Consider the following 10,336-nt stretch of genomic DNA (forward strand, 5'->3'; position numbering starts at 1 on the left):
AGGGCTCTAAGGTACTCAGAAATCTCTTCGAAGCAGTAGCTCTAGAACATGTCTTCATAAAACAGATGATAAAATCAAGCTGTTGACTTCCACACATTTTTCTGGAATAAATAAAACAAAATGGAGGCATCAGCAACTACAGTTGAGCCATGATAACTTCTCAGTAAACTTCAAAATACTGGTATGCTAGAAATTTTGTCCAGGGCATATTCTTGGACCAGATTGTATGTATATGTGTATGTGTGTATTAAAAGATACAATAATATAAATAAAATATAAAAAATATAAGCATTTAAAGAGAGATATACAAAATAACCAACAAAATTGGTAGTTGGGATCTGTTTCTTTGGAGAGGAAATCAGTATCAAAATTGCTGAATCTCCAGGAAATAATAATAAAAGTCAAAAACCTATGTGTGGACTTGACCAAGGTGAGGTGACAGAGACTCATTTTACTCTACCACCTAAAAACAACTAAAAAAATAAATGAGCAAAATCTATAAAACAACAGGATTTAAAATATTGGACATCAAACAAGGAGGAATAGTGATCCCTAAGAGGTGTGACACACATGAAGTGAGCCCTTCCCCAACTTTTTACCTTGAGAGCGCTTTCACACTATGTGGCACAGGGAGGAGGTACCTACGTGGAGACTGGCATGCTTCCCGAGTTAAGGAATTGGAGCTGAGATCTGGGGAAACCAAGATGGATAGAGTCCTGCAGATCAGAATACCTGAAAAGAGACACTTCTGTACAGAGAAAGATCTGCAGTGGATTCCCCTTGAGTATTCAAGAGAATACTGAACACTGCATGAGTATGGGAGAAACTAACCGAGGCTCTGAAAAGAACCACCCTAAAGGATGGGGCTGTTGTTCTAGTATGACATCAAATATAAAACTCTAAAGTAATACGTTGGTGGATTGGTTTGCATAATAGCTCAGAATACTCTAACTCAAAAAAGGACCAAAGACAATGAACAGATAAAAATATATGCATTATATGAAATGGATGAGAATCAGTTTCCTTAATAGGCAAAAAATTCATAATCAGAGAAAAGATGAATAGTCCCTTAAAAAATAAAAACACTTTAACATTGCAAGATATATATATATAAGGATGATTATTACAGGGTCATTTGTAATTAAAAAAAAAAAGTTTTCCCATATTCTATCAAGAAATAATGTGGTTGAGTATATTTTGGTACAACTGATAAAATGAAATAGTATTCAGCATATAAAAAGAACAAGGGAAATCTCTGTAACCTAATATAGAGAGAAAAATAGAATGGATTATTTTGTAAATAAAACAAAATTGTGGAACATCAATGTAGTATAATCTCATTTTTAAAAAATTAAAATAAATTATATGTGTATATAATTAAAAAAGAAAATAAAATTGAAAAAGTCTATGCAAAGATAAATAATGAATAAATATAAGAAAATCACATACCACAGACCAATAAATCTATGACCATGTGGATATATTCATAAAAGCACTACCAGATTTGTAAAACTGTATACAGTTGATAAACCTCAGTGTTGAAGTGTTGACACCTGCTATGTAAAACAGAAACTCAAACAGTTGTTATTAATAGGACTTTACACTTTTGTTAACCAATAAGGAAATGAATGTTGAAATTATTTATCTGAAAATTAGAAGTTCCACTTATAGAAATGTGTCATACTTCTATAAATGTAGGAGCGTATGTGTATAAAGATAGTTATTGTTTATAAAAGTCTAAACTGAAAACAACTTAGTGACCATTCATAAGGGCTGCTTTAAAAAAGTAAGGTTTTGAAATACAATTAATATTCTTCAAGGCTTTGAAAGGATGTGCTACAAAGAGAATATTTTGGATTTTTTTTTTTTACTTTTTTTTAAAGATTTTATTTATTTGAGAGAGAGAGAGCACGAGCAAGGGGAGGGGCTGAGAAGCAGACTCCTTACTGAACATGAAGCCCAACGCGGGGCTCAATCACAGGACTATGGGATCATGACCTGAGCCGAAGGCAGACAGTTAACCAACTGAGCCACCTGGGCACCCAGAGAATGTTTTGAATTTTGTCAGTGTGCCCCTCCATATCCACTCCCTACCTCTCTCCACTAAGTCTGTGCTACGTAGACTTGCAGAAATGTCACCAATAGCATCCTTGACTTCTGGTTTCCAGTCAGGATGGAAGAGGAAGAACAGTGAGTTTTCTGCCATTCCCACTCCGTGCTGGGTGACTAAGGTTAGAGTGGGCTGGTGGTTTCCAGCCAACTGGGTCTACCCAGTTTTCTCTTGTCTCTGTATTTTGGGGTCATTCCAAGTCTAGAGAAATGGGAAGATGCCCTCCTGTTACTTACTAGTCCCCCATGTTACTGGCTTCCAGATACTGTACTATCCTTGTGGCTTTCCTTCACTTCAACCAAAACTTTATAAAGAGTCCCTTTATTAATCTCTCCTAAAATTATTTTAGGTAGCCAGCTAGGACCCTAGGTAATATACATTGTTTGGTATAACAGAAACAAGCTGAGTATGTCAGGCAGTAAATCACAGAGGTTGAACTTAGAGATTCCGGAGTCTGGGCTTGAGTCCCAGCTATACCACTGACTAGAGTGGCTCTGGGAAAATTGCTTAACTTCTTTAAGCCTTAATTTTTCCATCTCTAAATAAAGCAGACACTCTCTGCTACATTGGGCTATCATGAAAATTAATTGAGAACATGAATGTAATATACTGACCCCAAAGACTGGTCATTAGTAATGACAGGCAGCATGAACAGATCTCTTACAATGCACCATACATTCCCGGCCACTCTAACTATTTTAGTCTTTTCAATAGTTTATGACTAGAGACCATTACACACACTCACACACACACACACACACACACACACACACACACACACACACATATAAATACATACATATACATAATAGTATCTGGAACATAGCAAATATTATTTTTTAAAGATTTTATTTATTTGAGAGAGGGAGAGAGGGAGAGAGAGCATGAGTGGGGGTGGGTAGGGGCAGAGGGAGAAGCATACTCCCCATTGAGTGTGGAGCCCCATGTGGGGCTTGATCCCCATACCCTGAGATCATGACCTGAGCCAAAGTCAGATGCTTAACTGACTGAGCCACCCAGGCACCCCCATAGCATAATGTTTGTGTATGACTGTCATCTTAATTTCCTAATTTTAATGATGGGGAAATGGAGAGGTTAAATATTAAAGTTTGGTTTATCAAACAAGAAATTTAACTTGGATTCGAATTTAGGAAGAGTGGCTTTAGAACACAATATTTTATATGCACTTATTAAGTATATATTACTTATGATGGTTATTGTTTATTCTATTTGTGTAAATATATTTAATAAGTATATATTATATATAGTATATATATTTATGGTATATATACACACCATATGAATATTTGTATGTTCACAGGCTATGTCAAGGAAGACTACATATCAAGCCATTATTTTAAAAATTGCAGATGTAGGGGCGCCTGGGTGGCTCAGTTATTGGGCGGCTGCCTTCGGCTCAGGGCGTGATCCCGGCGTTATGGGATCAAGCCCCGCATTAGGCTCCTCCGCTGGGAGCGTGCTTCTTCCTCTCCTACTCCCCCTGCTTGTGTTCCCTCCCTCTGGCTGTCTCTCTCTGTCAAATGAATAAATAAAATCTTTTTAAAAAGTTGCAGATGTAAGAATTAAAAATAAATTATGTTAGTGTATGTATATCTATTTACGTGTATACTTGTGTACTACTTGTATACATATAGATGTAAAGATCTGTCTATAAATGTGTACATATATAGCACATTAAGTTGTAACATCCTTTTCATATCTACATGTATGACAAAGATCAGCACATGCATTTAAGATCATTTGTGCTTGCATTTCCTAATTTAAAAAATATCACTTTTTCTTGTAGCTAATGAACAATCATCAAGAGTTTGAAACTTGTTTCATCAAACAAAATCACTAATATACCTTATGTTTTGAAAATGTGTAATTATGATATTTTAGAGAAAATAGTGTTTGTTTGCTTATGGATATGAAGAGGGATATCTGTACCTATGTGAGAGGTATTTTTGTTTTTGTGCTATCACCAAACTTGTATGATGATGATTTTTGTCTGAGAAATGCTATTTCACATGTGTTAAATGAAAGGGTATACTTTGTTCATTTCTAGATTTTTTAGGAGCCTCCAATAGTATTCAGTATAAGTAGTCGATCTTTTAAAACTCTTTCTCTTATTGTATCTCCCTCAAGAGTAGAAGCTGCCTTAAAATTCTGAAATATGCCTCAAATGATGGACATCACATAAATTAATAGAATCTCTGACTAATGCAGAACTTCTTCTAATGTAACCATGGTTTCATCATTGAACATTTCTATTGTTAGTTCCCTGTTCTACTGGAGAGGCAAAACAGCAGGACTTTTTGATACCTATAAATAATTTGAACATAAAATGACAGAATATAATACAAAAGGAAGATAGCTGAGTTTTATGTGAGTATGGATTTAAATATATGTTTTAATTTCCGGAAGGTAATATGGGTTCCTATGCCAAAACAGTGACTCTAATTTAAGCTACAATTTATTGTGAATAATGAGGAGCATAATGAAACATTCAGGCAAACTGTCAACACTGATGCTTAAATGTTGTGATTACAGTTGCTATTTGAGGGCAGAGATCATTTTGCTTGAATTCCTTGCTGGTAAATTTATTGTTCAAATAATATGGTCCCTGAAATGTCGTATAAAATGAATAGCCATGATCAATGGACTTGTGATTTATTTATCTATTGTGGATATTTTCATTGTCAGGTTGCAGTGTACAAAGAGAATAAAGAAGGCAAATCAGTGGGGAAAATGTTGATGCAAATTACAGACTATGCTTTTAATTCACTCAGTGGCAGGGAAACTTTAGGGCATATACCAGCTTCACATGTTTTTTCCTTTCTTGTAATTGGAAGACAATCAATGTTCTAAAGAAGGTGTAAAATAACAAGAAACATTAGCTCCTTTGGTAAATGATATTGAACAAGGTGATGTGATGGTGAAGTTAAATTATACATCATTTATATTGATGAATAGATCTGTGACATAATTGATTAAATTAATAGGTATAATGTGAAGTTTAAATTTAAAAGCTCCCAGAGCAAAACCTTCAAAGATGATTAATTAGCTTTCCTTTGACCTGCCGGCCAAACACTGAGGGACACAGAAGAAGATACCATTTTTCTGTAATTTTTTCCTTAGCCTCATCAAATTATGTTCAAATACACAAAACCCCCCTACTTTATCTCTTAAAATGCTGTTATCAGAGTTCCTAGTTAGGTTTTGGCAGTTTTTTTTTTTTTACAACTTTCATACACTCTTTAAACTGAAATATCATAATGGTGATCTAATGACCTGCTCAGGTAAATAACTCCTCAAACTAGAACTCGGAGTTCCATTTTCAGTTTCCATGACTTGTTTGGAGCTACTATGGACTTTCTCTATCTATGTGTTATTTATAGTATTGGAAGATGTTTCCTAACTAATCAGAGATGTAGCTTATAAGAATGAATATTTTATTTTAGTTCTAGCTTTGATTCTAAGCAACAAAAAAGTGACTTAATACTTATGACCTTATTTTCTTTACAGGAAATGCTTTATTATTTGTATTAATATTATTATTAAGGATGGATTCTTTTTTTTTTCTTTTTAGTTCACAATGGGATTGTGAAGTCATGGTCATATATTGTTGCAGGCAAAAATTAGTCTTACTATGGAAATCATGTATTATTCTAAGTTTCTTCTATGTGAATTAATTATTTGTACATGAAGGAATTGGAAGTGTACTGGCATATTTCAAGTCCCACCCATTATACTTACTACTTACTTCTACTGACCATTTTATCTGATCGTACTGGAAATTCTTTGAAGAAAGGCAATATATTAGTTTTATTGTCTTCTGTCTTCCACACAAAAAAAATTATAATATACATACCTATATATTATATATACTATCTAGATAAATATAAGAATAATTTTTCAATCTATGACACAAAGATGAAAATGATTTGTTTTATTTTGTCTTTTTTTTTTCATCTTTAAGTTAGTTTTCTAAAGTGATTTTACTCCTTATTTTCAAAGATCTAAATGAAAGTGTAGTGGTTGCGCTCGGTCTAAAGGCATCATTTAACGTGACTACAGTTTAATACATTTTCCTTTCACAATAATTAAATTGTGAAGTGCATGGCCAGAATGGCTCCTGATGTGAAAAATTTGCACTACAGTGATATCATTTAAGAATTGATTTATCTTAGAAAATTGACAGCATAATGGGTATAACAACATTAACCTTGAAACCAGGACTTATAATTAGCCAAAGTTGACAAGGAACAAAGGTCACCATCTGAAGGTTATTTTCAATATCTTTATCTAATTTCTAAAGGACAAACTACTTCATCTAACACCCACTGTCTAAGTGATCACCAAATAATCATTGTAAATTGGTCTAAACTAAATCGCCTTGTCTATCCGTATACTTCTTTTATTCTTTGAAAAATAAGTGACAAAGAAAGAGAATATTAGATTACTCTTGCTGATGTTCACATGGTGCCTGACCCATAAACATATGTGGCCTAGGCGGCCAGTGGTGTTTTATTAATCTCAGCCAATTTAGTTACTTCTTTCTAAAATGTGCCCTTCCTTCACAAGTATAGGTTTTTCTAAAGTTTTTAAAGTAGATAATACTATTACAACCCTAGAGCCTTGAATAGGTTTCACACTTGAATAAGTTAAACATATTTTTGGGTCATGGAAAAGCAATTAATTAAATCATTTAAAGGACTTTTAGACAGAGGGACAGACTTCAGTTTACATGGTAAGTACATTATACAGAAGACGAGAAAATACATATAATATTACTAAAGAAACTTTTCAAGTAATGTGGGTTTGTAAGGTAGTATAAAACAAGATTTAAATTAGAATGCCTAATATAAATATGCATGTAGGAAATAATGTTTCCTATCCATATAAATGTGAGTAATAAACATAGATGATAGATAGATGATGGATGAATAGGTATAGATGTAGATAAATAGAAAGATATTGTATTAAAACAGCAATTGTGTAAATATGCAGTTAACTGGATATAAAACATTTTATGACGCTGGTAATTGATAAATAAAAGGTATCATTCTTTGTATACTCATTTTATGGCAGTATCTATTTTATTGGTCATATCTTCAGTTACTTAGCTAATTTTAAATGTGCATAATCCTTTATGCACAGTTTGAGATTATAGAGTATATTCATATGAAATATTATAATTTGTTAAAATTGGATGATTTGATGTAAATATAATGTAATGTCTTTTCTAAAATGAACCAGAACATAAATTACACATTTAAATTCTTAAAATGTAGTGTTTATGGCAAGAAACATAATAGGATATAATGATATTCTTAACACTGACAGGAGTATTGTTTATTCTTGCAGTAAAATGGAAGAGTTAAATTGTATTTTCCCATATTAGAAAAATGAACTCCCAGTTTTAATCCCAATACAATTTTAATATTCTGTTTTTGATACTATGAATCCAAGTATACAAATTATCTTAGAGGTCTTAAGAGAATTTCCTGTAATATCCCTTCTGTTCAGAAATTTTGTCACATTTTACCATAAAAATAGTAACTGTGAGGTAATTATTTTTAGGAGCCCACATTTTATTTAAGTTTTTGAAAATGGTCATTTCTCTTAAAAAAAATCAAGAAAAAAAGAGAAAGAGAAAATGGTCCCTTCTAAGGGAATACGAAATCCCAGTACCTGGAGATTAAAATATCTTCTCATAACTGCTATCCTTGGTGATATCGGAAGTTAGCCTGAAACTTATAATATTGACATTAAAATCAAATAAATGGCATCGTAGTGAAGAGGGAGTGATAAATAAATAAACAAACAAAACTAAGGTTGATATGGAGTACAGAAGTTATGAAAAATTATTCATGAGAACAATGTGCCTTTACACATTTCAGTTAATATAAAAAATCTTTTTTTCTTGAGTAACCTCAATTTGTGAGCCACTCTTTGCATTATTAGAGTGCTATGTAAGCACATACTTACCTTTTTAAAGTAAAAATAACACCTTTGAACAGTTTAAGTAGATATTGCTTGTTTTGATAACTTGCTCATCTGACTTTAATAATTATTATAGTAATTGCTTAAAGAAAGTATGCCATATTCAATGTCATATCTATTGTATCTGGCATAGTAAATATTAGTTGGATGTATTAATAATTTATTATTTTAAACACGGATATTTTCTGTAGATTAAAAACATATACAATCCGAAAATAGTCACATTAATAATATTTTGACATGTCTTTTTATTTTTATGCTTTTTAAAAGAGCTCTTATATAGACTTGTCAGAGAATCAGTATTATTTGAGGAAACGATGTCCAGCGCTGCCTTCTCATACATTGTTTAAACTCTATACCATGTGATTTACGAATACAAGCTGAGGTCCAAAAAAGGATAATTTAAATGCATTTTTCCCCAAATGAAGATATAAAGGATTTTCATACTTTAACAATCTAACCTAAACATATGTTTATATTCTGATAAAGAGTCAGTGAAGATAACTGTACTACAAAACATTTTATAAAATCATTAATAAATTAAATGGTATGTTGGTGCCTTAGATGTTAACATAAATTCTATATAATTTAGTTATGTATTATCTACTTGAAATTTCAGAATTGAGGGGGTAGAGCAAGGTATGTTTATCTATTGAGACCATCCCTGACTTTTATCTGCTTGTACAAATTTGCTCTACCATGACTTCTAATTTTTATCTCAGCTGCAGATACTAGGTTTTGCCTTGGTTTCTCAGGTCTGGAATTACTGGTGCTAATAATAGCTGGCATTTATTTAGCTCTGTATATAAATGATCTTCTTTAATCCTATGATGATACTATTTTATCCTTATTTTTCATATAATGAAATGGGAAATATAGGAAGTTTAAATAATTCACCTAAGGTTGGCTGGTGTATGATAGGATTTGAAGCCAGGCAGTCTGCTCAGAAGATGTTTTCAGTACTACATTTTATTTCCTTACTTAGGTAAAGTGTCCTGCCTTTCCCTTACAAGCTCTTATGGGCTGGAATTGTACTTCAGTCAGTATCGGAGCAAACCTCGCATGCTGCCAGACATCCCACTTGCTCCTCCTTGACTGCTGGAGTCTCCCCTGTTATGTGTGGACGTGATGATTAGATGCTCTGCCCACTGAAATATTGGTGTAGAGTTTACCACTGCACCTCACTGGTACATCCCCTTGCCTGTTGCTTGCCCTAAGACCCTTTATAGTCCGACTTCCTCCTACATGTGCTGAACACCTTCGAGATTATTAAAGAAGGTCAGTTAAATGACTTCTACAATAATATGGCATGAAGGAGATTGCATCACAATGAAAGAAAGAAAAAGAGAAAAACAGAAATATTTTATAGTTAAAACTCAACGAAATCTTAGTATCATACCAGATACCAGGCCAAAATCTAGAATTAACTAAATGGAATTTTTTTTTAATTTTAATGTTTTTTTATTATATTATGTTAGTCACCATACAGTACATCCCCGGTATCAAATGTAAAGTTCGATTATTCATTAGTTGCGTATAACACCCAGTGCACCATGCAATACGTGCCCTCCTTACTACCCATCACCAGTCTATCCCATCCCCCCATCCCCTCCCCTCTGAAGCCCTCAGTTTGTTTCTCAGAGTCCATAGTCTCTCATGCTTCATTCCCCCTTCTGATTACCCCCTCTTTCTTTATCCCTTTCTTCTCCTACCGATCTTCCTAGTTCTTATGTTCCATAGATGAGAGAAATCATATGATAATTGTCTTTCTCTGCTTGACTTATTTCACTTAGTATTATCTCCTCCAGTGCCGTCCATGTTGCAGCAAATGTTGAGAACTCGTTCTTTCTGATAGCTGAGTAATATTCCATTGTATATATGGACCACAACTTCTTAATCCAGTCATCTCTTGAAGGGCATCTCGGTTCCTTCCACGCTTTGGCTATTGTGGACAATGCTGCTATGAACATTGGGATGCATATGGCCCTTCTCTTCACTACGTCTGTATCTTTGGGGTAAACACCCAGTAGTGCAATGGCTGGATCATAGGGTAGCTCAATTTTTAACTTTTTAAGGGACCTCCACACTGTTTTCCAGAGTGGCTGTACCAACTTGCATTCCCACCAACAATGTAGGAGGGATCCCCTTTCTCCACATCCTCTCCTCTGTTTCTTGCCTTGTCTTAAATGGAGATTTCAACATTATGAGCCTCAGTTA

This window comes from Ursus americanus, chromosome 17 (assembly GCF_024610735.1).
Source record: "Ursus americanus isolate L20-20 chromosome 17, mUrsAme1.1.p, whole genome shotgun sequence".
Classification (NCBI taxonomy): Eukaryota; Metazoa; Chordata; class Mammalia; order Carnivora; family Ursidae; genus Ursus; species Ursus americanus.